Source organism: Erinaceus europaeus, chromosome 16, assembly GCF_950295315.1.
Source record: "Erinaceus europaeus chromosome 16, mEriEur2.1, whole genome shotgun sequence".
NCBI classification, from domain to species: domain Eukaryota; kingdom Metazoa; phylum Chordata; class Mammalia; order Eulipotyphla; family Erinaceidae; genus Erinaceus; species Erinaceus europaeus.
Genome location: NC_080177.1, coordinates 46,674,643 through 46,700,223, shown reverse-complemented (window position 1 = coordinate 46,700,223; position 25,581 = coordinate 46,674,643). Strand labels below are relative to the sequence as shown.

General features: G+C 42.0%; 2 protein-coding genes and 1 pseudogene across 3 annotated transcripts in view; 1 reads left to right on the top strand and 2 right to left on the bottom strand.

The window, feature by feature from the left end:
• The window catches only part of NUSAP1 (nucleolar and spindle associated protein 1), an 87,685-nt gene extending 73,219 nt beyond the window's left edge, over positions 1-14,466 (bottom strand). Inside the window, exon 1 of the mRNA XM_060175067.1 lies at positions 14,316-14,466. The gene's annotated coding sequence lies outside the window, so the exon portion shown is untranslated. The remainder of the gene's footprint in view (positions 1-14,315) is intronic.
• Positions 1-25,581, top strand: part of OIP5 (Opa interacting protein 5) — a 120,506-nt gene that overhangs the window by 20,629 nt on the left and 74,296 nt on the right. The gene's annotated exons all lie outside the window — the stretch shown is intronic.
• LOC103125667 (enhancer of rudimentary homolog) lies at positions 19,510-23,136 on the bottom strand (annotated as a pseudogene).

Sequence of the window (25,581 nt, the reverse complement as noted above, 5' to 3'; positions counted from 1 at the left end):
CCACACTTTCCTGGGCTGTAAGCATCTTAATTTTTTTAAAAAATGTATTTCAGATAGGAAAGATTCTCTACAATTATTTAAAATAGATTTTAAATTTATTTTTTAGACAGAGGAGAACCAGAGCATCATTCTGGCACCTGTGAATCTGGAGATTGACTTCAGGGTATCATGTCTTATAGTTCAACATTTTATCCACTATACTACCTCCTGGGCTGGGAGATAGCATAATAGTTATGCAAAAACTTTCATTCCTGAGGCTCCAAGACCCAGGTTCAATCCCTTGTACCATCATAAGCCAGAGTTGAGTAGTCTCTGGTAAAAAATAAAAAATAATAATCAGGATTCAGTGGCTTCAAAGGTGGTGCAGTGGATAAAGCATAAGGTCCCCAGCTCAATCCCTGGAATCAAATATGCTAGGACAGTGTTCTGGTGTTCTCTCTCCTCTTCACTCACGAATATGTATCAGGATCCTTATTTTTTTGACCTCTTGAGTCCACTTCAGTACATGTGGGAAAAAAAGACTTTTCCGCTATTCCCATGGATCTCTTGCATTACTAGTTATTTAATACCCATTACAACTTACAGACAAAACATTGCAATCTGAGTGCATCACCAGCACATGCTGCTTTATTGCTAAATATATACACAGGTGCAGAGTTTCCAGCTGTCACAGCAGTTTCTTTACATCCAAGAATATTTTTCTTCTAAAATTCCAAGATGCATAGATTTAAAAAAGCAAGCTGCCTCTTAATATTTTAATATTCAATGAAAAATTTAACACAATATTTTATATACCACAGATGCAGAATAGCAACCAATAAAAATGACTCTTGTATTTATTTGACAGTAAAGAAACTGAAGGGCACTCTAATATGAATCATTTTCATTACAAGTTATAGGTGGTTTTAAGCAAAAAGGCTATCACTGTTAAAGGATTAGCAATGAGAGTATCTTAACTGGGGAATTATGCATTTTAATCAGTGGTTTAACAGATTAACAAGGAAGTTGAAAACTTAATCATAAAAATTAAGAATTTAAGTCTTACAATATCATTTAATCTTTTTATTTTATTACTGGATAGAGACTGAGAGAAATTGAGAAGGGAGGGGAGATAGAGAGGGAGAGACAAGAGAGAGACACTTGCTGCCTGCCCTGCTTCACCAGTCATGAAGCTTCTTCCCTCCTGCAGGTGGGGACTAGGGGGTTGAACCTGGGTTCCTGGCACACTAATGTGTGTGCGTAACCAGATACAATCTTTATTCTTTTAAAGAAAAGTATGTATGGTGTATGGATTCCTGTGATGCTTGGTTTTCCATATTAACTCTCCTTGGTTTTATTATCAGATATTAGTGGAACATAGTATATAATCTAAAGATTAGAGGTCTATTTCATTTCTGAAATCAGTGGAAAGTTAACATCCCACTTTAACATTATCAAAGATATCTGAAGTCCCACAACAAAGAAAATGAGATAAATGTGTCATAACTGTATTGGAAATCACAACCCCCCCCTCCCAATAAAATGACTTACAAATGATATTAGGTAATTTTTGGAAACACATTTCTGATCCTAGGTTTTGAATCTGGACATGCCTATTAACTACCCTATAATCTCAATTCTGTCTAGGCCACTTTCAGACATAATAAATTCCATTTGTACACTATCACTTTTTCTAGGAAGGATTAACTCAAAAGTCAGGAACCTTCTTGTGAAAAACTGACCTCTTTCACATAAAAGGCAAAGTTTTTCAAAGTGGGAAAAGTTGCTCCTATTCATCTGTTGTCAACAAATTGTGCAGTCAAATCTGATCAAATAAAGGATAGTTGTGGCTATACAAGCAAAACAAAACAACAAAAACAAGAGAAACCAAACCAAAAGTTTCAATATCTTTCTTCAGGACTTACTGATATTCCCTACTTCCCTGTCACTCTGCACCTTTCAGATTATTATAGCTGTAGTATCTTATTTATTCAACATGCTTAGTTTGTGCCTTTAAAAAAAAAACATGCTTGGGGACTAATGGAACAAGCAAAAGATTAGAGGGTGAGCAAGACAGTTTGAATGTCTTGTGGTTGCCCGTTTATCTTCTAGCTCCCATTTTCAACGGAAGTATTCTTTAATTAAAAAACAAAAATAAATATCCAAACAAATTCAAGCTATTGGTTTGAGTCTCTATTGCCTTATTACTAATAAATGCATAATTACTAGTAACTGCATAACACTGGACATTTTCAATCATGCATTAGAATATTAGTATCCTAGAGCTATGTATGGGTCTGTCACTATTGCTTGCATTTTTAACCAGACCCAGCTTTAATAAATATGCAGAGTAAAATTTGATTAGGATACATGCAAAATTTGATTAGGATACATGCAAAATTTTAACCAAAAATGTGGGTAAAGTTACTGTGTAGAAATGTAGGCAGGTGTTCCATGTCTATTACAAGACTGCTTCTGAACAGAGATTACAAAAGTCACAAACACAAAGGTTAAAATTGTTGTACGTTTAGTTGTATAGGTTTAATCGCAAATCCTGGTCCATCTGGGTAAAGAATAATGTAAAAGCTCTAGAAAAGGAGAACTGAAATGTTACAGTCTTTTGGCACACTAAGTTTTCTTGGCCATTTATTGACATCTGTAAAGCAGAACAGTAGGTGGTTTAGGGACAGTAAAGATGCTCTTAGGCAGAATGACTCACATTAATGAGCATTACATGCATTGTTCCCTGGGGAAAATTAGTTATGAGTAGCAGAGCTAATGTAAACTCAAAACCAATGCCCTGAAATTTATCCTAGCCCTCTGCTCTTGGAAACGGTTGGCTAAGGGGTTCTTCCAAATATTAGCCAAACAATGTTCTGAATGAACAAGAAGCAGTTTATATCAGCAGCACCATGGGAATGTAAACACCTGGATGCCAGGGGTCTCTTCATAGTTTGCATATCACAAGTACATAGAGTAAACATGAGACAACAATAATAAAAACCAGACTTTTGAGACTACAAAAACTTGTAGCACATTTTAGCATTTAGAACTACTAATGTGGCTGTTATGTGGGTAATCTTTCATTGTTCTAAATAAGTAAAAGTTGACATCACTGTAATATGCAGCAGTGCCCTCATGATTGTGCAGATTTCTAAATATTGCTCTAATGTCTCTAACACCAACTGAAGGTATCAGACACTTTAAGAGGTGCCATAACCAATTTAGTATAGCTATCTCCCTATAAATTGGAGTTGCAATGTAAGAGTTAAATATTCAAGAGGCACTGTTTTCTTAGATCCACTCATTTAAAGTTCTCTTTTCCTTGAACCTAGTCATTTAAGGGCCAAAATGAATGAGTGAAAATGGAGTAAGAAGCCACTTATTCCACTACTAAACCACTACTATATGACTGACTGGATTCCTCAGACCAAGAAACTAGGTTCTTGATAAATTAAGCATTCACAGGCCACAGAACCCAGCCACCTGCTAGACAAGATTAAAAAAAAAAAAAGTCATCATGTTGTCTCTGACTACTTTAATCCCTTTGCTTTACATTTTAAATCCTACCTCCCCTACCCTAATCTTAAGCATAAGGAAAAGCCAATGAGCCAAGTTTTTAACTTTTAAAAAACGTCCTAATTAGGGGGCTGGCGATGACACACCCGGTTAAGCATACATAGTATTACACTATGTTCAAGCCCCAGCTCCCCACCTGCAGCAGGGATGTTTCATGAGCAGTGAAGAAGGACTACAGGTGTATATCGTTCTCCCTCCCCCTCTCAATCTAGTTGGAAAAAAAAAAAAGCAGTGTATACATGAGGCACCAGGGTCTGGCAATTAAAAAAAAGCATGCCATTCTATAAATGCCTATTGCTAAAAGAAACATAAGACAGGAGTTGGGCAGTAGCCCAGCGGGTTAAGCACACGTGGCCACGCAAAGCACAAGGACCAGCACAAAGATCCAGGTTCCGGCCCAGGGCTCCCCACCTGCGGGGGAGTCGCTTCACAGGCTGAAGCAGGTCTGCAGGTCTCTGTCTTCCCCTCCTCTCTCCATTTCTCTGTCCTATCCAACAACTAAGACATCAATAACAATAATAACTACAACAAGAAAAACAAGAAGGACAACAAAAGGGAAAATAAATATTTTTTTTAAAAAAAAGAAATATAAGACTTCAACAATTTCAGTGGGGCAATATTAGTAGGAGTACATTTGTTTCAAGGTTAAACACAAATCTTGTTCAATAGCTCTAGCCCTCAGCTTTGGGAAATCTTTACAAAAATTGGTGTTTCTCATACAATATATTCATATACATTCATAGCTTTAAAAGTACCTCTATATGCTGTGTACCAAAAACATTTTTTCCTTTTGCAACTATTGGCTGCAGAGCCTTAAAAATTCAAGTGGTAATACTTGTTCTACTGTACAACCTTAACAATGCAATTTGTTATCACACAAAACTTATTGCTACTAACACTCTATCTCTTGAAAAGTATTAGTTTTATGGCTTTTTATTTATTTATTTTTACAACAGGAAATAGCCTTTCCTACATAATGTGCTATTTTGCATTCATTACCTTTCCAGAGGTATTCTCTTAAATATTCAAATGCTTTTCAAAAATGGATTCTCCCAGGCACTAATAAATATTTGAGTCAAGAGTATAACTACTTTATAATTACATTAAGAGAACCTAAGCCTGGGGTCCCAGAACATCTGCTGCCAAAGAATTAAGACAACACATTTCAGAAAGTTTTAAACCATTTCCTATCATGCTAATCAGAAATCTGTGTTAGTAAATCTTGGACTCTTTCAATACTGAGATCCAAAAATCACCTCTGAAAACTACCACTTCCAAGTTCTCAAGGCAGCTCTTGGAAGTAGGAATTTTTTTTCTACAAAAAACTATCCTGTGCTTTTAGAACAAAACCTTTATTTATAAAATAGAAAAAAAGGGGGAAGCTTACTATATACCCAAAGTAATTAATGATTAATGGCAACCGAGGTAGGTGCCACTTCACTACATTTCCAATTAAAATGAAGTCTGGAATTCCATCAATATACAACACAGCAGATCTGGAACTAGGAACAATTCAAATTAATCTATGACACTGTAAAGAAATACTGATCAGTGTTCTCAGATTAACAAATAGCATGCCACAGATGGGAAAAGTAAATGGTCTACAGATTAGAAAACACTTAAGCTACTAGCATAGCATCTCAGTAAGGCATACAAAGGACAAATTAACTTCTCAATGCAAAAGGAATGGGAAAACAACCCTAGAAGACATTCAATGTGAACACTGAGTAAGAATAATCTTATTTAAAACTAAGAGCAAAGCAGAGCAGAGTCATGGTATGGGGCCTTGATTTGAATTGAGCTTTCTTAAGATGGAAAGCTTCATGGAAAGCTTCAATATTCTCAAACACATTGTGACCCCACATTTCCATTCATAAATAAGTCTTTTTTGGCCTTAACGTCCTTCCCCCAGGAAGAATATAATGAATTTAGATATTTATGAAAAAGAAATTTCCACTTTTTATCCTATTGATAATTATTAGTAATTTATCCTGAAATTTCTATTACTAGGCTCATGCACTAACTCCTAACATGGCACTACAATATGCTACCAAGTACTAATGCTTACAAAACTATACACATCTCATAATGGAAGACATTGGTGATTTTGTTGTTCTTAAACAACTTGTAACATTTGTCCACAAGTATTAAAATATACATATATATATATATATTTGTATTGCACATACCCCATTTTTAACATCTTAGAGAAGAAAAACAGCCAGATAATATAGATAAGCAAAAGGAAGGAATTGGCCATGTCAATCAGTCTTGCCTAAAATGACCAATTTTGATCTCAAGAAGGGGATATATAGTGGGTGATGAGGGGCTGGGGGGAGGTGGACCAAGTAAACACTGGGCAAATGTACCTCCAGGTACATTTTTGCTTAATGCCATCTGATGACAACCTTGGAGGATACAGGAACAATTTCAAAGAGCACATAACAGTGGTTCCCTTACCTATGAAATGCAGGAAATTTGAAACAACTGGAGAAGCCCAGTCTCATACATACTCAACCCAAGTGTCAGAGCTGATTTCACTGATGTAAAAGCCTATGTACTCTATGTCCTGCCAAATGATCCTACCCAAAAAGATGCCAAAAGACATGGGGAAGATGACTTATACACACTTGTGAGATACAAGTTCTTTGACATGACAATCTCAACATACCAATGGGAATAAGGTATCAAGTTCCTTAACAATTCCAAAAATGCTACAAAAAAAAACCACCAAGAAGTGGCTGGGAAATTGAGGGGGAAAAAAATCAAGTTTCCTTTATCTAAAAGTATTTCTACTATTATTTATCACACCCTATTATTGATTTGTTTTCCATAATTATCTTTCTAAAACATTCCCACTGTTGACCATGTTTATCACTTTCAAATATTAGTCAGGTCTATGTTTTCATCATCAAAGCAAACATGATTCTGGGCAAGTTTTCCCTAAATTATAAAGAAGATAAAAGATTCTTAATTTCATCTAAGATTTCCAAATTCTCTGGTCACAAAGACTAATAAATAAAGGTTTCATTTTTATCACAAAGACCTGATAATTCACACAAGGATTCTCTGATGAGTTGGAGCAACAACAGCTTTAGAATATAGTCTGTTCTAGTATAAATTTTAAAGACAGAAAGGAAGTTTCTTATGAAATTATTCTTTGAGGTTTTGTCAGACTCTGAATTTATTCTAAATCTGAAATGACCTAACCACAGGTTTGGGAACACTGCTGCAGAGGCTCATTCTCTGATTAAATAGTTCATTTCCAACTGAGGAAAGTTACCTGAGACCCAGTTGTTACAGTTCAACATTATACCTACTGCCTAGAAAAATAAACCAAACATATAAGTGCCCAAATATTTTGGGTGAAAGGGAAAAAGTTACTTAAGATTTTACAAAATACAGAGCCACAGAAGATAAAATGCCCAGAAGTCAGATGGAGTTGCCCTACATGTTGCTTTTTCTTAGAGAAGGGTGTTACCCAATCATCCATGTCCACAGCTGAAAGCACAGCTGAATAATGATCCTGCACATCTTCTAGATAAAACTAGACAATACTTTTCTCCCAGCCAAGACGCCATAAAACAAACAAACAAACAAACAAAAAACAGGTGATTTGTAATACAGCAGTCTCTCATTCTAGAGAGGCAGTGAGGTTCCATGAGATTCACACTTATGTTTTTTAACCAAATGTTCACTAAATGCAAGCATGCATCCACAGGGCTTGTATCTGTACAAAGTGGTTCTTATTGACATAAGGGAAACATTAAAAAATATCACACATCCAGATTTCTGAAAAATAAGTCAACAGCTTCATTCTCCAAGGAGAAAAATCCCTTCTCGATTAAAAAAAAAAAGTGGATTTATACATGTAAAAGTGTGTATACAGTAACTGTGATGATTACAATTAACCTTGTATTTTTATGTTTTTTTTTTTTTTTTTTTACCACATCAGAGGTTTTATTGCAGGATTGGAACTATGTTCTTATTCAGTAAATCTGAGTTTTAGGATGAGTCAGGTATCAGCTATGTAAAATGTCAGCTTTTTTTTTTTTTTTAATTCAAATTAACAGCACATACCTAGAATTTACCATTGCAACCCTAACTGTGCCGATTGTGATAGTGGCTGCAAATGGAAGACAGACCACAAAAAAAAACACAAAAAAACAAACAAAAAAAATCCTCACTTGATATTTAGTTTAGTCTTCTTTGGGATAAAAGGTTAAGAATACACAAATACCATCATCTTAGCACCTTTTTCAAATTAAACACCAGCCTTCAGGTAGAAAAAATAACATTTCTAATTAAACTGTAGCAATAGATGGATGTGAGTGGCTTCTTTTCTCTGGTAAAGCTGGAAGAATGACTGCATTCTAGTGGCTTCTCTGTGTTGCATCTGAGAGATGAAACAACAACAAAAAAAAATCGATCTTTCTCATGTCATGCCAGGTAGGGAAGAGATATCCATAATTCAAGAAGTAGCAACATGGCCAGATAAAAGAAGCAGGACCACCCACTCTGGGAGACAAGACAGGAATATCTGGAAATACAAAATAATTAAGAGTAAGTTTAAGACAGATATTGTGTTAGCTTATATTACAAATGCACAGAAAATATTGCATTACACACTGTCTAAAAGAAAATGTTCAACTAGAACACCAATTTAGTATTGCCACCAGAAAAGTAGTTATTGTCACAAAAATACACAAATGTGATTTAAAAAAAAAGAACTAGACTGATAAAAAAAATTGTCTGTGAAGTCAGGATACATGTTATCTTTATTTTATTTTATTTTATTTTTTTATTTGTTATTGGATAGAGACAGAGAAATTGAGAAAGGGGAGATAGAGGGGAAGAGAGACAGAGAGACACCTGCAGACCTGCTTCACCGCCTGTGAAGTGACTCCCCTGCAGGTGGGGAGCCGGGGGCTTGAACCTGGATCCTAACTGGTCTTTGCGCTTTGCGCCACGTGCGCTACCGCCCGACTCACAGGTTACATGTTATCTTATACTTCCAATTTTTTCTGGCTCAGGGTTACTGGTGGGGCTTAGTGCCAGTACTACAAATCCACTATTACTGGTGGCCATTTTTTCCTTTTTTATTGAATAGGACAGAGAGAAGTTGAGAGGAGAGGGAAGATACTGAGGGAGAGAAAAGTAGACACTTGCAGACCTACTTCATTGCTTGTGAAGAGACCCCCCTGCAGGTGGGGGGCTGGTGCTCAAACCAGATCCTTGTGCTTTGTACTATGTGCACTAAAACTGGTATGCCACCACCCGGCCCTCTACTTCCAATTTTTTATGGTCATAAAATGATTCAAGACTATCTGGTCTTAGATGACTGCATTAAAAAAAAAAAAAAAAAACTTGATAGACTACTACTCTGCAGTCAAAAAGGATGGTATCTCATCATTTGGGGCAAAATGAGTGGAACTGAAGGTGATTATGCTTAACAAAATAAGTAAAGAGGTAAAGACAACTACCAGGTAATTCCACTTGCAAAGGAAAACAAAACAAGTAGAGACAAGGTCTCTAAGACTTTGTGGAAAACTATGGTGGTTTTCCTTGGGAAGATGGAGGCACAGAACTTTGGTGATGGGTGTAAGGAACTATAACCTATAATCTCATAATCTTTTAGGCCAATATTAAGGCACTTAAAAAAAAAGACTATGGTTTTAGTTGGGGAAATGGTTGAAGAGATAGAACATCGGGCTTTTATGTCTGAGGTTCCTGGCTTGATCACTGACACAGCACTGCATGTACTAGAGTGGTGCTCTGATTTTTCTCTCTGTCCCACGTAAAATTCTCTGATATGTAATAAATATTTCTTTTTTATATTTATTTTCCCTTTTGTTGCCCTTGTTTTATTGTTGTAGTTATTATTGTTGTTGTTGATGCTGTAGTTGTTAGATAGGACAGAGAGAAATGGAGAGAGGAGGGGAAGACAGAGAGAGAGAAAGACACCGGCAGACCTGCTTCACCACCTGTGAAGCAACTCCCCTGCACGTGGGGAGCCAGGGGCTCCAACTGGTCCTTGCTCTTCCCACCATGTGCACTTAGCCCGCTACACTACTGCCCGACATCCCCCTCTTGATTTCTAACTGTCTTTATCCAAGAAATAAATAAAAATACTTTAAAAAAAAAAAAAAGGAGTGAGGGAGTCAGACGGTGGTGCAGTGGGTCAAGCACGTGGCGCAAAGCGCAAGGACCATTACAAGCCCTTGGCTCCCCACCTGCAGATGAGTGGCTTCACAAGCAGTGAAGCAGGTCTGCAGGTGTCTATCTTTCTCTCCCCCTCTGTCTTCCCCTCCTCTCTCCATTTCTCTGTCCTATCCAACAACAATGACATCAATAACCACAACAGTGTTAAACAACAAGAGCAACAAAAGGGAAAATAAATATAAAAATTGAAAAAAAAACAACAACAATCGGTTTCTGGAAACTTGGCCAGCGTTGCTGCCATGGAAAGGTCTCACCTAATTAGCTAAATAAGTCAATGAAAAATCACCTGGAACCTCACCAAATTATAGCTGTAACATCTAAAACTAACATAACCACAGGTGGTGCAGGTACACATGGAAAAGGAATGAGGGAAAAGTTTGCAAGACCAAAGTTGCTTGTGTTGGTGGCCAATACCACCTTTTCACTACTACAAGGAGGTGGGGAAGTTACCAGGCAAAAAACCTGGCTGAAAACTAAAGCGATGTGGTCTGCCCAGGCTATGTCAGTAGGCTTCCAGAGGTCAGAGTACAAACTGAAATACAGCAGCAAAACTCTACTGATCTAAATCTGCCCTGGGACAGAATCTCCACTTCCACCTATAAACAACTTAGATAGAATGCCGCCTGCCGGCTGAATATAAATCACACTAAATGTGCAAGCTTGAAAGCAACCAGGCTGTGGCAGCAAATACAAATAAACACAGAGATCTGGAAAAATCAGAAACAAAATTTAGAAAACTCATCATGAAAGTAATTCAAAGGAGTCGGGCGGTAGCGCAGCGGGTTAAGCGCACGTGGCACAAAGCGCAGGGACCGGCATAAGAATCCCGGTTCGAGCCCCCCGCTCCCCACCTGCAGGGGAGTCGCTTCACAGGCGGTGAAGCAGGTCTGCAGGTGTCTTTCTCTCCCCCTGTCTTCCCCTCCTCTGTCCATTTCTCTCTGTCCTATCCAACAACAATGACATCAACAACAGTAATAACTACAACAACAATAAAAACAACAAGGGCAACACAAAGCAAATATTTAAAATAAAAAAGAAAAGAAACTAATTCAAGTGGTCTGGGAGGTGGTGCAGTGGCTAAGGAACTAGATTCTCAATCATGAAGTTCTGAGTTCAATCCCCAGCAGCACATGTACCAGAGTGATGTCTGGCTCTTTCTCTCTCTCCTCCTTTCTTTCTCATTAATAAATAAATAAAATCTTAAAAAAACAAAGAAAGTAATTCAAGAATCTAAACTTCATAGACAAAAATTCAAAAACTCAAAATCATTACACCGAAGAGCTATAAAATGCACACAAAACATAAAACTCCCAAAACTATGGTTTTGTCAGTTAAAAAACAAACAAACAAACAAACAAAAAACTCCCAAAAGTCAGAATAGAGCTACAGGATGTGAAGAACACTTTAAATAACATTAAGGCTCCCCACCTGCAGGGGGGTTGCTTCACAAGTGGTGAAGCAGATCTGTAGGTGTCTCTCTCCTCCTCTACCTCCCCCTCCCCTCTCAATTTCTGTCTTATCCAATAAAAATGTAGGGGGGGGGGGAAAGCCCAGTGTGGTGAAATACCAGTAATGATGAAAGAAAAAAACAGTATTAGTTTTGGGAACACGATCATTTAAAAAATATATTTTTTTATATTTAATTATTTTGACAAGAACATTTGTTCAGGAATTGAAATTGGGACTTCTAAGCCTCAGGCATTAATTTCTAAGGAGGTCTCCAAACTTTACATCAGGCTCAACCTGACGCTGTTGACTGGCTATGGAAGAAGGGCAAACGCTAGAAGAAATTGTATACTGCCATGTATCTCCTGGCCTGGTAACTCCCCCCCTTGCCTGGGCTTTGGCAATTGTGCACTTCCATTGTTCACAGCAGATTTTTTTTTTTTTAACCAGAGCACTACTCAGCTCTGGCTTATGGTGGTGTGGGGGGATTGAACCTGAGACTTTGGAGCCTCAGGCATGAGAATCTCTTTGTATAACTATTATGCTATCTATCCTTTGCCCTTTCCTTTCTTTTAGTTACAGATATAGACAGAGAAAAAGACTGGAGAGACACCATAGCATCACTCCACCCTTCATAAACTTTCCTCCAGTGCTATATTTGGTGCTATGTGGTTACAGGGGCTCCAACATATGTCCTCACACCACACATGACAAAGTGTGAGCTCTACTGGGTGAACCATCTCCCAGGCCCTGAATTATCAAAACATTTAAATCTAACATATTACTTTGAGAAAAGCTTAAATATCAGTAACTCATAGTCACTTTTGATATTCATATTCTTTTGAAGTTAATGGCTTAATATTATTATTTTGAAAACTGGGTTTCACTGGAGTTTTGAGTCTACTGGATTGCACTAGCCGACTCTTTTTCTTTTTTCCAGATAAAGAGAGATAGGAGAGACACTGCTCCTCAGGTTGTGAAGTTTCCCCTTTGCATAATGATCCCAGTTCCTCACACATGGCAGTGGTATGCAGTCTACAAAGTGAACCATTTCCTGGCCCCCTCTATTTAGTTAATTTCAAGGTGCTGGAACATAATTTGGAAGCATTAGTCAATAGTACTCACTTGCCAAGCCCTGAGTTCAGAATTTTTGTTTTCACTTCAAGATGAATATGACAGCACCCCAAATTCAAGGGAAATGTTCATCCTGTGATAAAGAAAAGTAAAAACAATATGGTACATGCATTTGAATCCCAAATTATTCAAGTAAGGTTATTCCAAAAAGCATCACTGCCACAAATTATTCAGAACAACCAGAAAGAAGTTACTTTCTGTGAGTCAGGTGGTAGCGCTGTGGGTTAAGCGCATGAGGTGCAAAGCACAAGGACCAGCACAAGGATCCCGGTTCGAACCCCTGGCTCCCCACCTGCAGGTCTGCAGGTGTCTATCTTTTTCTCCCCCTCTGTCTTCCCCATCTCTCTCCATTTCTCTCTGTCCTATCTAACAACGACGACATCATCAATAAAAATAATAACTACAACAATAAAAAAGGAGCAACAAAAAGGAGTAAGTAAATAAATTATTTAAAAAAATATTATTGAATAGAGGCAGAGAAATTAAGAGTGATGGGGAGATAGGGAGGGACAGAAAGATACCTACAGCCTTGCTTCAAACTCAGGAAGCTTCTCCCTGCAGGTGCAGGTGGGGGCCAGGGGCTTGGACCTGGGTTCTTGGAGCACTGTACAGTGTGCACAACCAGATGCGCCACCACCTGGCCCCAGTCCTTTTCAGTATTTAACTAGAGGTCAAGTGAAAAGTTGTAACAATCCAAAACACACGGGGTGGGGGCGGGGTGGTAAAGTTCAACAGGAGCAGGACACAAATGATAACCATTTTAAAACTCTGCAACCTCATTATCATTACATAGGCAATAATACTCAAATATTGATTCCCCAAACGGCTTGTCTCCTATCAGCAACATTAACTGAATATTGTTCACTGACTCCTGGAGTCTGGAACAAGGTGAATTCCACCGAGACGGAGGTCAGCAGACTCACATGCCATTAAGATGATGGTCAGGCTTCCTTGGGCAGAAGACCTCACCTCTTCAGAGCCTTACCCCCTAGAGAAAGAAAGAAACAGGCTGGGGGTATGGATCGACCTGCCAATGTCCATGTCCAGTGGAGAAGCCAGACCTTCCACCTTCTGCAACCCCAAAACAATTTTGGTCCATACTCCCAGTGGGTGGAAAAATGTTAGGGCAAGATGACCAGAGAGCTCTGAAACCCAATTCCATCAGGACCCTGAGAGAAAAGGGAAAAAAAAAAAAAAAAAAAAGGAAGCACACTCAGAAGTAGTGATCGGTGTAGGTGTGACTTCCAAAGGAAGAGAAGGCAGAACCATAGGAATAATGAGGGGGGGGGGGAAATATATATATATATATATAGAGAGAGAGAGAGAGAGAGACCGACCGACCCATCTGTGACCTTGGGAGAAGCATTGCAGTTTCCAATAGAGGGAACGGGGACACAGGACTCTGGTGATGGGAACGGGTGTGGAGTTATACCCCTGTCATCTCATAATTTTTTAAATCACTACCAAAAGTTTAAAAAAAAAAAAAAAAACGATAGTCAATACACACAAGGTCAAAGCTTCTTACTCCAAGCTGAAAAATTTGACTGGTGGGAGCTGGAACGGAAGATAAAACGAGTCAAGACTGCAAGAGAACAGCACGACTGCGTATTGGAAACACTGGGGGGTGTGGGGGGACGACGACTTGTTCGCCACACTTCAAGGTCAAGGGGCCGGGACATGAAACGCTCAGGGTTCCGAGCTGCCTTTGGACTCAGAGCCACAGGCCTGACAGTAGGTGCGAAGCCGGAGCAGACACAGCGTCTGGGTGGCAGACTCCGGCGCGTGCAGACATTTTGCAGCTCGCCGGGGTCCGCTGCGGCCAGAGGCCTCACAGAGAGCACAACAACGCCCAGGAAGCGCAGTGCGACACACCCGGAGCGCAAGGCCCAGCCCGTGCCGCCTCTTGGCCTCACCACTTCCTGTTTGTGCCGCCATCATTAGCAATCTCGGCTTACCTCGTCTGGACCAGCAGAGGCCCTCGGCTGCCCCGGAGGCCGGCCAGCTGGCTATCCAGTCGGCCCCCACCCAGAAAGTCGGCCGTCCTCATCTTCTCATTCCGCCATCTTCACTTCTTCCCTGGTTTGCCAGCACTACGGTGGCCTTTCCTATAAGCCCCGCCCAAACCACAGGTGCTGAGTGATGATTGGGCAATAACTTGCACAGGCGCATTGTGCCTCCTTAGTTTGTTGGTTGAGCTGGACGTCAATCAATACGCTAAATCATTTTGATTCCTACTTTGTCGCATTTACATCCTGTGGGTGAGGTGATGGGGAGCGCGACTTTCACAATTTTGTTGGAAATTTATGGTTATTTGAACGTAGAGCCTTATATCTAGTAAGACATTGTGACTAGGCCTCATCACTATTTTAAGTGATTCTCAGAACCAACCTGAGCAGAACAGCACCTTAGTGAACTTATTTTTCTTTTTCTTTTTGCTTCCAGGGTTAATTACTGGGGCACGGCACCACGAATCCACTGCTCCTGGGGGCAGTGGATTCCCCTTGTTACCCTTGTTGTTTTATCAGTGTGGTTTTATTGTTATTGATGTCGTTGTTGGATAGGACAGAGAGAAATGGAGGAGGGGAAGACAGAGAAGGGGAGAGGACAGACAGCTGCAGACCTGCTTCACCGTTTGTGAAGCGACTCCCCTGCAGGTGAAAAGTCGGGGGCTCAAACTGGGATCCTTATTCCAGTCCTTGCGCTTGGCGCCATATGCGCTTAACCGCCTGGCTGCGCTACTGCCCGACCCCCATGAACATTTTTTCTTTTAAAATTGATGTCATAATGATCAACAAGGCTGTAGGACTAGAGGGGTACAATTCCACACAATTCCATCACCAGAGTTCCGCATCTCAACCTCTCCATTGGAAGCTTTCCTATTTTTTACCCCTCTGCGAACATGGACCCAGGATCTAATGACTGAGGTGTAGAAGGTGGAAGGTCTGGCTTCTGTAATTGCTTCTCCGCTGAACATGAGCATTGGCAGGTTAATCCATACCCCAAACCTGTGGGGCAGGGCTCTGGGGAAGTGGGGTTCCAGGACATATAGGTGAGGTTGTTTGCACAGGAAAGTCAGGGTGGCGTTATGGTAGCATTTGCAACTTGGTGGCTGAAAAAGAGTTTAAGATATAAAGCAGAAACTGGGAAATGTTATGCATGTTCAAACTATTGTATTTACTGTTGAATATAAAACATTAATTCCCCAATAAAGAAATTTAATAAATAAATCTCAATACAAAAAAAGATAATAAAGCAGAACAAATTATTTAATAATAAGGAACCTAAAGGTAAGAATATAGCAGGTGAGATTTGGGGGTCTCCACTTTGGAAAAAGCTAGTAGGAAAAAGTCAAGGGGCCCATGACTTTACTAATTTTTATTTTATTTTTTATTTATTCCCTTGTTGTTTTATTATTATAGTTATTGTTGTTGTCGTCGCTGTTGTTGGATAGGAGAGAGAAATGGAGAAAGGAGGGGAAGACAGAGAGGGGGAGAGAAAGACAGACACCTACAGACCTGCTTCAATGCTTGTGAAGCGACTCCTCTGCAGGTGGGGATCCAGGAGCTCAAACCGGGATCCTTATGCCAGTCCTTGCACTTTGCGCCATGTGTGCTTAACCCGATGCGCTACCACTGACTCCCAGACTTTACTAATTTTTTGCCTGAGCCCAACAGCCAACATGTACTAAAAGTGGGCTAAAGGTACTGTCTAGGGAGATGGTGTCAGAGTTGAGAATAGGTCTAGAAAGCTGGATCAGGGCAGAGAGTAGCTCCCTCCCAAATATGGGGAAAATATGTAAATATTGTTAATTGTAAACCCCATCGATCTGATCTGGGGCCCATTTTCAGCAAAGAAGCCTGTGTAACCTCTGCATAGGACAAGTTCTCCAAAAGGCATTTAGCCATGGGTTGAGGGCAGTTCTTGTCCATGTGTGACCTGTGTCCCCATATCTGTGTATTGTAGACAAGGATCAGTAGCATGCTTATATCAAAGCTCACAGGAGCTGTAGAACATCTGACAAGGACCACAGGGTTCACCTCCTTTCTCACATTCCCTAAAGACAGGTAGGTATCTGGTTCATATTCCTGGGACTTGCTAGGGGCTGGCATTTTCAGCCTGGTAGCATCTTACTCTGTCCTGGGTGGCTCCTGTGCTCCTGTCCCTTGCCTTGACTTCTTGTTCTTTGGGTCCAGGATTACTGGACCCAAGTATGGCACACATACTTGGCTCAGCCACAACTTAGTGCCTTCACAACCTCCTGGAATAGCTATCTTGTGACATCAACTTTAGAGTGAGGAGCTTTTGGGATCTCCAGTTCTTGGTTCTCAGTACAGCCCCCAACACAGGCCAACAGGGTCCCTCTTTGCCCCTGAACTCTTCTCTCCTCTCAGTACCCTGAGAGACACCATGCTACTTTCTTTCAGGCCTCTTCCTTTTTGCTGACACCTCTTCCAACTCTCTCTGATCCAACTTTTCCCACTGCATTCTCCCCCTCAATGCCTGACTATGAGGTGTTGCCTAGCTTGCTTTGCCCTCTTCCTGCCACCTCAACCCTATACCTAGGCTCTTCTGGCCATGATTGTTGCTTGGTAAACGGCTTCCTCATTTAAAGTAATAATGTCCTCATTGTGGAATGACATTTTGTTATTATCTATTTATTTTGCTACCAGGGTCATTGCTGGGGGCTTAGTGCCTGTATAACTCCACCTCTCTGAGCAGCCATATTTTTGGATAGAGTGTGAGAGATAGAGAGGGAAGGACAGAGATAGAAAGGGGGAGAGAGAGTGATAGATACACAGAGCGACAGAAAGAGCTAGAGAGGCAGAGAAAAAGTAGAGAAGCAGTTCATAAGCTCTGCAGGTGGGGGAATGGGAAGAAGACTCCATCTGCATGGAATCCTGCTGTTCTCTCCCAACAGCCCATGCTGTGTCACAGGCCTCTGCCAGCAATGGTGGTTCCTATTGTAATCAGAAACTTAAAAGGGGCTTTGGGCTGTAGTGCCTAAAGGATTCACAGTGGGGAGTTGATAACGTGTTTAAACAATAGAGGTTTATTTAGGGTGATCCTGGGAAGCCTTAGCTTGGGACACCTTGTCCCACAGAATGCACCAGGAAATCAGAGGTAAGAGTCAGCCAGATCATGAGAAAGGCAACTAACAAGGTAAATTTTACGTGTGTCCAAAGTACTGGAAAAGAGCCTTCCTCCCACATCATCTTGTCCAGAATCTTGCCAGTCACTCCCCGGACCACCTCCTTCCCCAGCATCCAGTCACCTCACACACTCAGGCAAAGAAGGCTGGACTTCTGGCTACTTGCAAATTCCATCAGGCTGACACCATTTCCAGCCAACTACACAACAGGTTTCTGCTGAAGCCAGCTGTGCTAAGTTAGAAGCTCTGTGTAGGGGGTCGGGCAGTGGCGCAATGGGTTAAGCGCATGTGGCACAAAGCGCAAGGACTGGCGTAAGGATCCCGGTTTGAGCCCCCGGCTCCCCACCTGCAGGGGAGTTGAAGCAGGTCTGCAGGTGAAGCAGGTCTGCAGGTGTCTATCTTTCTCTCCCCTTCTCTGTCTTCCCCTCCTCTCTCCATTTCTCTCTGTCCTATCCAACAACGAATAGCGTCAACAATGGCAATAATAATAACCACAACGAGGCTACAACAACAAGGGCAACAAAAGGGGGAAAAAATGGCCTCCAGGAGTGGTGGATTCATGGTGCAGGCACCGAGCCCAGCAATAACCCTGGAGGGAAAAAAAATTAATAATAAAAAAAAGAAGCTCTATGTAATGAAGGACTTGGCACCCTGGGCCTCTATTTCAGCCTCATGGACCACAAGTCATTCGTTCTGTTCCTGCCCCTAGGTGGTAAAGTGTGTGTATATGTGGCCGTGATTAGGTGTGGCTGGGTCTCCCCTGTGGCAGCCCCAGTGGATGGATGCCAGTGTCTGCCAGTGCCCAAGAGGCTGAAAGAGCCTGTACGTCAGCTGTGCCTTGGAAATAGTAGAAGTCTGAGCCAGATGACCTGGCCACCCAGGCCCCACTGAGCTTGTCGTGTAAGTGGCAGGCTGGGAGACACTGCAGGACTGCTGGGCAAGCATCTCCTCCTGTACCCTAATGTGTGCCAGGAGCTGCTGCTGATGATTTGTTTTGTAGGCAGAGTTCCTGGTGGCAGCTGACTTGGGTGCGGGGTAGCCTTTTAGCTCCAAGGGGCTGTTGGGGGTTGTGTGACTGACCAGCCCTTTGAAGACTAGGGGCTACTTCCCTGAATGGGAGAGGTCAGGGGCATGGAAGGTGGGTAGGGACAAACCCCCACCAACCCAGAGGTGTTGACTCTGGAGCTGTTCCCAGTACCTCCCACACACAGCTCCCATACCCATGACACTAAGGGGAGACATGACACTTATGAGGAAGCTGCCAAGTGAGCAGAGCAGTAGCCTGTGCAGTCAGGAAAGGATGATGGGACATAAGCTGGTGGTGAGCAGTGGGGGGGTGTTTGCTCTGCTCCTGCAAAGGACCACTTCTCTTATGTGGGAGGGGCTTCCTGACCTACTGTTCTCTCTATAAGAAACTTTATGCCACTCACTGGCTGGCTCTCCAATGCTTGGGGTGAGCCCAAGCTTCCTTTTCACTGCAGTCCTAGCTCTAGTCAGTGCCCCTACCTGTGTGTCCTCCACTGCCCCCCCATCCTTTTCACTCTCACTGCCTCTGTGGGTTCTTATCATTCCTCTCCAACTGTTTACTGAGTCTGCATGTAAGCCTGTGCACAAGCCAGCTTACATTCCTGCAGCACACCTTTCCATGCCTAGGAAGACTCCTTGTTGCCAGGGCACGACCAGTACTTGTTCTCTCAGCTTAGACTGCCCTTTCTGAGGCTGAGTGGTGGGTCACCTGGTAGAGTGCATATATTACCAATGCAAGGTAATATAAATCTTGGTTTAAGCCCCTAGGTTTTAAATTATTTTTCATACATTTATTAATGAGAAAGATAGGAGGAGTGAAAGAAAGAACCAGAAATCACTCTGGTACATGTTCTGCTGGGGATTGAACTCAGGACCTCATGCTTGAGAGTTCAACCCTTAATCTAGTCTGCCACCTCCCGTACAAGCCCCTAGTTTTTACTTGCAGAAAGGAAGCTTTGTGTGTGATGGAGTAGTTTGCAGGTATCTCTCCTCTCGCTCTCTCCCTTTCCCTCCTACTCTCCTTTTCTTTCTTTCTTTCCTTTTTTTTTTTTTTTGTAACTAAAGAACACTGATTTGTTTTTCCACTAATATTTTATCTTGAGGACACAATGAACTATTGTCACCACCCCACCCCCCATTCCACTTTGTAGAAGGGTTAGTACAATGAGTATTAGAGCAGATATGAACAATTTGAAGGACTGGAACCAACATAAACTGACAAAGAATAACCTCCATCTAAAACATAAAAATGATTAAAGTAAAAAGAGGAAAAAAAGAAAGAAAAAAAAGAAGAAAAAAGAAAGGAAAAAAAGTGGGAGAAAGGGGCAAGGAGACTATAGCTTGAACAAGATCCCCACATTTTCTCTAACACAGTCTGTATTGGTTAGAGTGTATTACAGTGGAAACAGGATTACTATAATACAAAACTTTCACTATAGGAGACTGTCCGCAGCATCTATGTTGTGAGCCCAACCCCACACCCCTAATGCTTCCAGCTTAATTATTTCTCAGCCTGTTGGGCTTGTTGACGAAGAAGCATATAGATCTTCTCTTTAATCCAGTCTTTGTTATAAGGTTGGTGTGTCTGGGTATCAGCTCAGTAAATAAGACAGCTGAAGTCTGCCAGATCATCAATAAAATCAAACAACTGACTGATATCATGTGATAGAGGGACTGTTGGGATTCATTCTTTTCAGATGCTTTTTTATACATTTTACAAACACTTTCCGTGCATTCATTCACAGATTCATAGTCTGCATAAATTCTGCCTTCTGGCCTCTTGGTAGGCTGTACCAACAAAATGGTGTGAAACGTGGCGCCCAATTCTCTTTTGTTGCATCCACCGCCGCAGCACACGAGCTAAGCCGCAACATTGCCAACAGCCAATACCCACGAGAGCTCTCTCTTTTTAAAAATATTTATTTTCCCTTTTGTTGCCCTTGTTGTCGATGTCATTGTTGTTGGATAGGACAGAGAGACATGGAAAGAGGAGGGGAAGACACCGGGAGAGAAAGACACCTGCAGACCTGCTTCACAGCTTGTGAGGTGATTCCCCTGCAGGTGGGGAGCGGGGGGCTTGAACTGGGATGTTTACTCCAGTTGTTGCATTTTACGCATGTGCGCTTAACCTGTTGCACTACCGCCCAACTCCCTGAGAGTTTTTTTTTAAAGATTTTTTTTATATTTATTTATTCCCTTTTGTTGCCCTTGTTGTTTTATTGTTGTAGTTATTGATGTCTTTGTTGTTGGATAGGACAGAGAGAAATGTAGAGAGGAGGGGAAGACAGAGAGGGAGAGAGAAAGATAGACACCTGCAGACCTGCTTCACTGCTTGTGAATCGACTCCCCTGCAGGTGGGGAGCCGGGGGCTCCAACTGGGATCTTTAAGATGGTCCTTGGGCTTTGCACCACATGCGCTTAACTCGCTGCGCTACCGCCCGACTCCCCCTGAGAGCTTTTTAATTAAAAAATTTTAAATTATCTTTATTGGATAGAGAGCCATAAATTGAGAGGGAAGGAGGACAGAGAGAGATACTTACAGCCCTGCTTCACCACTTGTGAAGTTTTCCCCCTGCAGGTGGGGACTGAGGCCTTGAACCTGGGTCCTTGGACACTATAATGTGTGCACACATAACTAGGTGTGCCATTACCTGACCTGACCCTCTTACTCTCCTTTTTATCCTTTACAAAAAAAAAAGGCCACTGGGAATAAGAGGTGGAACCTTGCAGGCACTGAGTCCCAGCAATCCAGTGCTAATCCTAATAGAAAAAAAAGTCCCTTCTGTTCTCACTGTCAACATTCATCTGTCCTAACAGCCCCAGTTCAAATCCTGCTCCTTCTAGGAAGTCTCTCTCCCCTTAGTGAGTTTGTTTGCCTCTTCTCCCTTGATCCAGAGTGTGTTGTGTTATGTGATCATCAGGGGCAGGGTGGATCTGCATAATACTTTGCAGGGATTTTAATTGAGGTTGCGGGGTGAGGACTCACTTTCTTTAATTTTGATCACATATACTCCAAGAACCAGATAGATTCATTTTGATGACTGACTGTATAGTCCCTGCTGAAGGGAGAACCCAGTATAAGTTTGATTATTTGTATTGCAAATCACTAAAATTGCCAGTCAGTGGCTTTAAACAATAAAGGGAACATATGGACTCACATAATAGGAGCCTGGGGGAAGGACTTTGTATGGTATACGATGCTCACAGTTTAGATCCCCTCTGCTTTCTCAGTATCTCCTCCATGCTATACAAGGTCTCCTGTCCCCAGCAGTTTGGGTACTCCTGCCAATGCTGTCGGTCACACTGGTGTCACAAAGGTCAGTGACTTTACACTGTATGGCTCAGAGAAGAAAATCTTTCTCCTGAGAGTTGGAAGAGAAATCAGAGGGGCCTGGCTTGGGTTGGGCCACATGCTCTTTCCTAAATACTTTGTGACTAGGGCAATGAAATGCTTTTTAAAAAATTTCTTTATTGGGGGGGTTAATGTTTTACAGTCGACAGTATATAAAATAGTTTGTACATGCATAACACACAACCCCCACTAGGTCCTCTGCCTTTTTTTTTTTTAACATTAAAAAAATTTATTCCCTTCTTGGTGCCCTTGTTTTTATTATTGTTGTTGTCGTTGTTGGATAGGACAGAGAGAAATGGAGAGAGGAGGGGAAGACAGAGAGGAGGAGAGAAAGAGCGACACCTGCAGACCTGCTTCACCGCCTATGAAGTGACTTCCCTGAAGGTGGGGAACCAGGGGCTCGAACCAGTCCTTGTGCTTTGCGCCACGTGGGCTTAGCCCATTGCACTACCACCTGACTCCCTATTCTCTGCTTTTCTTTAAAGATTAATTTACTGGACATGGGACGATAGCACAGTGGCTATGCAAATAGACTTTCATGCCTGAGGCTCTGATGTCCAAGTTTCCTAAGACAGAGCTGAGTGGTTCTTTGCTTTCTTTCCTTGTCTTTTTGTGTCTCTCACTAAAATAAAATAAAGTATTTAAAAAAAGATTTGTTAACATGAGAAAGCGACAGACTGGAGGAACGAGAGCGAACTGGAAAATCAACTCTGACACATGTAATGCCAACAATTGGACCCAGGATCTCATGCTTGAGAATCCAAAGTTCTAGCCATTGTGCTACCCTCCAGGTCACCAGTAAAATACACTGAACAAGTTTAGGCCCCTCAGGACCCACTTTAAATATAGAAGGATTGGGGTCTCACAGCTCAGGTTGAAGGTGAGGATGTAGAGTGGTCTTCAGAAGTCACAGGTTTGGAGTATCAAGAGAGTAGCTGGGTGCCAGTAGGGGACCCCGGATTTCTGCTACAAGTAGCTCCTAACTGTGAGGTCAGGCAAGTGACAGCAGTGACAGCCAGCAAGGGAGTCCATCTCAATACCTACGTACCTTCCCCTGTGGTGACAGGGGACACCTCCTCCTGTGAGCACTCCTGCTCTAACTCCAGGTCTGGAAAGTTCTGCCTCCATGGGTCCTTATAGCTATGCCTCCCAGGCACTTCACTGGGGCTCATATCACCTCTTGGGATTTGCTCCCAGACCCTGTCTGCTCCCAGATGATAGAGTTGCTTTCTTCTTGAAGAAACTCCATTTGCGAAGTCTCCTACCAAGGATGCAGGAAGAGCAGTGGTCAGAACCCTCTCTACAATTCCTCTGGAGGGATTCCAGCTTTGCTCTTATTTACTGGAAAACCAGAGCCATTGGGACAAAGGTAGTGCTATTTCACAAGCTTATTGATCACCTCTAAACAAGACTACAAAAAAAAAAAAAAAGCACTGTGGGTTAATTGCATTGGGTGATTGACAAGTGACCTGGTGCACTCCTAAATTTGGCCCTCACTTTCTTGAATAAAGTCAGTGGCTATTTGTACTAAGAATATCTTTTTTTTTTTGTGGTCGGGAAGGTGGTGCAGTGGATAAGGCACTGGACTCTCAAGCACGAGGTCCTCAGTTCAATCCCCAGCAGTACATGTATCAGAGTGATGTCTGGTTCTATCTTTCTTATGAATACTTATAAAAAAAGAATATATATATATATATATATATATATATTTTTTTTTTTGCCTCCAGGGTTATTGCTGGGACTCAGTGCCTGCACTATGAATCCACTATTCCTAGAGGTCATCGTTTCCCATTTTTTGTTGCCCTTATTATTGTTGGATAGGACAGAGACGGGGAGAGAAAGATAGACACCTGCAGACCTGCTTCACTGCTTGTGAAGCGACCCCCCCCCACACACACACAGGTGGGGAGCCAGGGCTGGAATCCTTATGCCGGTCCTTTGCACTTTAACCCACTGCACTACCGCTAGGGCCCCTTTGATTATCATTTTCCTACATTCTATGGAAGAAACATATGGTGACTTTGTATATGTAAATGCTTATCTTTAGGACAACTTGTCCGGTCACTGTACTGGACATAATGAAAGAGTGTTAATGGTGCAAAGCCAGGTCAGGTGGTTAAAACACTCAGATGTGCTCTGATGCACTAGGCCATCCTGATGTTCAAGGACAAGAAGTCTTCAAGGCTCACTAGCCAAAGTCTAAGTGCTGTCTTTGTGTAATGATAAGTGTACCAAAGAGGGCCCAATTCATCTCTGGACAAGCGAAAAATAGCTGGATGCATGGCTTTCCCCACTGGGTGAAAAGAGCATTGCTGTGCAATGTTGGGCTGGAGCAGGAGGACCCCTGCTGGCTGCCAGTGAGCTGCAGGAGTGGGCAGGACTCTGTGATACTTGTGTACAGACTCAGGAGGACCAGGGGCCGGGGGTGGTGGTGGTGGTGGTAGGGGTGGGGGTGGTCAGCACAGTAAGTTAAGTGCACATGGCGCAAAGCACAAGGACTGGAGTAAGGAACCCCATTTGAGCACCTGACTCCCCACCTTCACGGAGGTCACTTCACAGGTGGTGAAGCAAGTCCGCAGGTGTCTATCTTTCTCTCCACCTCTCTTCCTGTCCTCTCTCAATTTCTCTGTCTTAAACAACAACAACAACAACAGCGATAACAATAGCAATGATAAGCAATAAAGGCAACAAAAGGGAAAAATAGCCTCCAGGAGCAGTGGATTTGTAGTGCAGGAACCAAGCCCCAACAGTAACCCTGGAGGCAAAAAAAAAAGAGGGAGACTCAGGAGGACTTCATGAGTGGAAGCTGACTGTAACAGGAGTAGACTGAAATTTCCATCCCCCCAACAATTGGAGAGGCTTCTGTTATATGATATGTCCTGAGCAGAAAACAGACTCACAATTATAAACTTTTCTTTTGTGGAGTTGTGGAGAGTATTAGGACAGTTTTACAGTTCTGGTTCAATTACTTCCATCTTCCAGCCCATCTGGAAGCATTTTGAGAAACAAAATGTTGAGGGGAGGGCAACACTGAAAGCTGAACAGAACCTAGAGGGCTTTGGTGACCCACCCTCACTATGTGTGGGGCCTGGGGTAGTAAGTATTTTAACAGACTCTAGGATCTTTGTGCAGGTTCTAAAGGATTCAATTCTCCTTGTTTACTATCACAATGCTTCCTAGTCTTTTTTTTTCTTTCTTTTCAGTTTTTCATCAGCAATGACTTTGTGTTGTAAGAGAAGATGTAAAGGGAAATCAGGCAGTAGCACAGCGGGTTAAGTGCACATGGCACAAAGCGCAAGGACTGACATAAGGATCCCAGTTCGAGCCCCCAGCTCCCCACCTGCAGGGGAGTCGCTTCACAGGTGGTGAAGCATGTCTGCAGGTGTCTGTCTTTCTCTCCCCCTCTCTGTCTTCCCCTCCTCTCTCCATTTCTCTCTGTCCTACCCAACAACGACGACGACGACATCAGTAACAACAATAACTACAACAATGAAACAACAAGGGCAACAAAAGGGGGTAGTTAAATAAATATTTTTAAAAAAGATGTAAAGATAAACGGACATGAGTTTTTCCTTCTTCCGAGAATGCCATAGGGTCCTAGTAGGGGAAGGTCTCAACTGTCAGATGCTGTTCAACTCAGGACAAGTCTCTGAGACATTTATGTCTGCATTGACCAGAAAGCCCAGTGTGCAGC